Source organism: Scardinius erythrophthalmus, assembly GCF_964197995.2.
Source record: "Scardinius erythrophthalmus genome assembly, contig: HAP1_SCAFFOLD_73, whole genome shotgun sequence".
In the NCBI taxonomy this organism is placed as follows: Eukaryota; Metazoa; Chordata; class Actinopteri; order Cypriniformes; family Leuciscidae; genus Scardinius; species Scardinius erythrophthalmus.
The window spans coordinates 200,702-206,627 of NW_028296528.1; positions in this window are offsets into that span (position 1 = coordinate 200,702).

A 5,926-nucleotide genomic window follows, 5' to 3' on the forward strand; every position below is an offset into this window, starting at 1 on the left:
ACCAAGTTTATAATTTTCTGACAAACCGTTCACAAGTTATTGGCCAAAATATGCATTTTCCATATCTCATGACCCATAGGTGGCGCTGTTCCCAACTTTGGCATGGAACCTCAGATCATGCTTCCGATGCCAAAATATGCATTTTCCATATCTCATGACCCATAGGTGGCGCTGTTCCCAACTTTGGCATGGAACCTCAGATCATGCTTCCGATGAAGCGTACCAATTTTCGTTTCGATTGATCAAAGTTTGGCCGAACTATAGCTTCTGAACCAATTTTGGGTCGACCTCGTTAAGTTTGTGACATCATAACTTTTTTTTCCAGTATAGCAAAAAAATTGGGGACAGTACTTTTATGCGGCTCAGTCCGAAGATCATTTGAGCACATGTTTGGATAAAATTAGACCAATTTTGAAGGAGGAGTAGCAAAAAAACTGCATACTGTACTTTTCAAAATGGCCACTACTGTAATGGGTGGAGTCTTAATGTAAGATATTGGTTCTGATCAGCATGATGAGATGAATCAGGTGTACTAAGTTTCATTTTTCTAGATCAAAGGGTTCAAAAGTTATGACCATTTCAATGTAGATTTTTTTAACTGCTGGTGGCGCTATAGAGTTGGTCCTAGAGACTCAAAAATTGCTACTTTTACTATTCATGGCCATCACTACAAGTGTGCCAAATTTCATCATTTTCCTATGTACGGTTCATAGGGCTGCCATAGACTCCCATTTGCGTAATAATAATAATAATAATAGGAAAACTAACAGATACAATAGGTGCCTCAGCCCCTTTGGGGCTTGGCCCCTAAATATAGCTGCAAGCAGCGATACAGGGGCCAAGCCGCTGTAGCTCAGTAGGGCTGTAGCGCAATGCGGAGCCAGAAGAGCAAAAACAGCAGAAATAGAATGTACATGAAGAACAGATGGGTTCAGAGGTACATATAGGATGAAATCATAATGAACAAAAGTTCTGATGAGAACACAGAATGTAGAAAAAAACACATTTCTAATCCCAGTGTTAGAAACATTAGTACATCTTTTACCCAGATGATAAAGGAGTTCAAATGACAATTTTATACACAATTTCAAAGTCGCCCCACAATGGTCTCGAACCCACGACCGGAATGGTTCGGGATTCATGACGCATGGTTGAACAGATTGCACCACCCAGAGGACTTGTTTTACAAAGCTTCAGAGCAGAGGCTTCAGTGTAAGAATAAGCACACAAAATCATGTTAACGAGATTAGCATGCTAAGCTAGCTTAATGCTAATGTAGCTTATGGTTATCCTGATAGCTGAAGAGCCACATTAGAAAGAATGGCATCTGGTTAGCATGCTAACCAATTATTATGCTAAGTTAACTAGCATAAGGCAAAAAACACAGGCTAGGTCAACTTTGAAGATGAATATCTCGGGAACGGTAGTGAATATCAGAAATCTGTTCAGTCATTTCAAATTTTGGACAAAATTGAGCAAGATTTGAAGGAGGAGTAGCGAAAAAACTGTTTTTCATTTGATCCAATATGGCGGATGGTCACATTGTTGGAAAATGACAAATGAGATATCAACGGAATCGCCATAAGCCAAGGAACATAATGACGTAAAGAAATCAAAATTTGAACAATGTTTTCAAAAGTTATTAGCGTTTTTGCAAAAGACCTTATATCTATGGAACACTAGGTGGCGCTGTGTTCAATCTTCTCATGTACCTTCAGGGCATTGTGTCGATGATCAATGCTAATTTTTGTGAAGATATGTCAAATAGTTTAAAAGTTATTGCAAATTATGACAAAATTCAAAATGGCGGACAGGTGGTAGATCCCATCCTGGCAAAATTGGTATCCACGGATTTGGCATGATGCAAGGAATCCATAGATATCACATTTATGATTTTCTGACAAACTGTCCAAAAGTTATTGGCCAAAATAGCAATTTTTCATATCTCATGACCCATAGGTGGCGCTGTTCCCAACTTTGGCGTGGAACCTCAGATCAAGCTTCTGATGAAGTGTACCAATTTTTGTTTTGATTGATCAAACTTTGGCCGAGATACAGCCTCTTAGCCAATTTTGGGTGGACCTTGTCAAGTTTGTGACACCATAACTTTTGAACAAAGATGAATAAAAAAAATCTGTTCAGTCATTTCTGTGCGGCTCAGTCCAAAGATCATTTGAGCAAATTTTGGACAAAATTGGACAAATTCTGAAGGAGGAGTAGTGAAAAAACTGAATACTGTACTTTTTAAAATGGCTACTACTGTAATGGGTGGAATCTTAATGTAAGGTATTGGTTGTGATCAGAATGATGAGAGGAATCAGGTGTACTAAGTTTTATTTCTCTAAATCAAAGGGTTCAAAAGTTATAACCATTTAAATGTTATAATTTTGAACTGGTGGTGGCGCTATGTAGTTGGTCCTAGAGACTCAAAAATTGGTCCAATTACTATTCATTACCATCACTAGAAGTGTGCCAAATTTCATCATTTTCCTATTTACGGTTCATAGGGCTGCCATAGACTTCCATTGGCGGAAGAAGAAGAAGAAGAAGAATAATAATAATTAAATCTGCAAGCAGCCTTTCCGGGGCCAAGCCCTTCTGGTTGTTTGGCTTGTTTGGATACATTATTTTTTTACTAGGAATCTTTTGAACATTGCACAATTCACATGGTTTAACATTTGCTACACATTGGAAATGATTTAACAATCTTCAAAGTTAAAGCCTTTTGCTTTACTTAGTATTTGGTTTACACTCATACACTGTGGTTTGCTTAATAATTTTACAGAGACTTAAGATGTTGAAGGTAGAATCGCTGTAGCACAATGCGGAGCCAGAAGAGCAAAAGATTAGTAGAATGCTTGAATACAAGAATCGACTCGACATAATACACAATTTTATGTAGTCATCCTACGCAGGATTCGAACCCCCAACCAGAATGGTTTGGGACTCATAGCACATGGATTAACAGCTTGCGCCACTTAGAGGACATAGAGTTACAAGCTGCAGAGGAGAGCATTCAGTGTAAGAATGAGCACACAAAATCATGTTAACGAGATTAGCATGCTAAGCTAGCTTAATGCTAACGTAGCTTATGGTTATCCTGATAGCTGAAGAGCCACATTAGAAAGAATGGCATTTGGTTAGCATGCTAACCAATAATTATGCTAAGCTAACTAGCATAAGACAACAAACAGGGTCAACTTCAGAGAGGAATATCATGGGAATGTAGACAACTATCATAAATCTGTTCAGTCATTTCTGTGTGGTTCGGTCTAAAGAACATCTGATAAAATTTTGGACAAAATTGAGCAAGATTTGAAGGAGTAGTGAAAAAACAGTTTTTCATTTGTTCCAACATGGCGGACAGTCACATTGTTGGAAAATGACAAATGAGACATTGTCGGAATTGGCATAAACCAAGGAACGCAATGACATAAAGCAATCAAAATTTGAACAATGTTTTCAAAAGTTAAGCATTTTTGCAAAAAACATAACTCTGGAACACTAGGTGGCGCTGTTCAAACTTCTCAGGTTCCTTCAGGACATGGTGTTGATCATCCCTACCAACTTTTGTGATATGTCAAATAGTTTAAAAGATATGTCAATTTATGACAAAATTCAAAATGGCGGACACATGGTTCATTCGGAATGTGTAAGAAAACACATTTCTAATTAAATGGGAAGAAAGATTAATGTAAGTATTATCTGGGTAAAAATAATTCAAGTGACAATTCACAGCTTTATAAATGTTCAGAGAAAGAGCAAAATATATATTTATCTGGGTTATAGGTAATTCAGAATGTATCAGTACTGAAGGGTGATAGTTCAGCCCTTATAGTAGTATTTATTTTCATTGTAACAATTCAAAGTTCATTGCAGTGCTGAAACAATTGAATAAACAAGACAGTGTATCTGGAATGTGGAAACCACAGTCTTTTGGTCAACTGCATGTCATTTACAACAGTAACATGTGGTTGGCCAACACATTGCAGTTTCTGAGTTCTTGGTTGGGAACAATTTAAGAAAAAAAAATCTGGTTTAACCATTTTTGTGCAGCTCATTTATAATTTGACTGAAATTACACACTAGACATTTAGACCAATAATGGAAATTTTATAGGGGACTAAAATTAAAGTACAGTTCGTATGAAAAGAGGATTAGTTGGAGTTTAGAAACAAACCAAAATTTAAAGCAATATAAATGGAAGTACAGGTACAAAGATAAAGAGGACAAAAGTTAGTGACGTATTGCATTTATTTAGAAGGAAATCAATTTGGGTGAAAAAAAAAAGTAACCATCAAAAGTAAAACATTGATAAAGAAAGCAAAACATTGATAAAGAAAGCATCCTCTATAGTTGCAAAACTTAAACATTTAATCAAGTAGGAAAAAAGCATCATAATTAAATCATTTTATAGTAATGTATATTTCCATTACAAATTTTAGCAACTAGAAATGGGGGAAAAAAACAAACAAACATTTTAACTATTGAAAAGTAAACCCCTATAGATACACATCTACACATTTTTTACAACAAAATACAAGTTATACAGGCTATATAGACTTATCACAAGTTTTGTTTTTTTTTACAAAATTGTTTTTTTTTGTTACAGGTCTTTTTTGCGGGATGAAAACTGCAGCAGGTTCTTGTGATGATTCAGTTTCTCCAATTTGAAGAAATTGTTCGTCGCTTGAATGTTTGGTTTCTGTTGCAGGTGTTTTTTGCGGGATGAAAACTGCAGCAGGTTCTTGTGATAATTGAGTTTCTTCAATTTGAACAAATTGTTTGTCGCTTGAATGTTTGGTTTCTGTTACAGGTGTTTTTTGCGGGATGAAAACTCTGGCAGGTTCTTGTGATAATTCAGTTTCTTCAATGTGAAGAAGTTCCTCATCAGTATCGTGGTTGGGTGTTGTTTGCATTTGTAGAACCTGCATGTTGTGTGTAAATGTTACGGTTAAACTGTTCATGGCCAGGAACAGCTGTTCGATGTCCTGGGCATCGGTGTGGTTCAGGTCAAGTAGTGGTGCTAAAAATGTCTTCAAAATGGAATTTGACACTGTTAAAGAGAGCTCCGTTTTGTTTTCTTTAAACTCAAAAATGCCACCGAGTTTTGTGACGTAAGCGGTGCCACTCCTTAACATTTTGCACTTTGTGCAGCGGTGGAAAGCAAATTGCGGAGAAAAATCTTGCTGAAGAGTGGCACACTTTGGGCAGTGTTTACTAATGTTTATTTGGACACCTTGCAAAGCAGAGGTGATGGTTTTGTGAGAAGTAATTTCGTCTTCAGACATTTGGTGAAGTGGTCCAGTAGAAATTTGAACTTTTGAAGGTGTAATTGTCGAGTGTCTGGTTGATTGTAAAAAGGTTTTTTGTTGGTACCTTTTTGTCATTGAGTTCGTAAAGTCATACGAATTCCCTTGATGGACGTCATTAATAAAGTTGTCCCACAAGGCAATTTGAATTCCTCCGGTTTCATCATTTATCCAACAGTTCATTACCTCTCCTTCAGTCTTGTTAAAAAATACATTTTTAACAGACTGTATCTTTGTTACTTTGGCTTTTAGTGTGGGTATCTGTACACAAAGAGAGTGCGAGAGAGAAATCAGTCATGCCATTTGTTTTCAATGTACTTCAACTTTTAATTTGTATGGAAAAATGTTGTGCAACTTACATGATGCTGTGCATCTAGGGTTTTCATTTCGGCAATGGTGGAGGGGTATAGTTGCTTTGGGGGTTTATGGGGGAATGGTACTTGAGTCACTTCGAGTGTTGTAGAGCTGGTACTCTGGATATCATATTTTGTGTCATTGCTGTCTGGAAAATGAAAGAAACATTTTTAAAAAATTAGATGACAAGGAGGCACATGTGCAATCACTTACATTTTACTTAAAATACCATGTCATTTTTTTTAAATACTAATAATAAC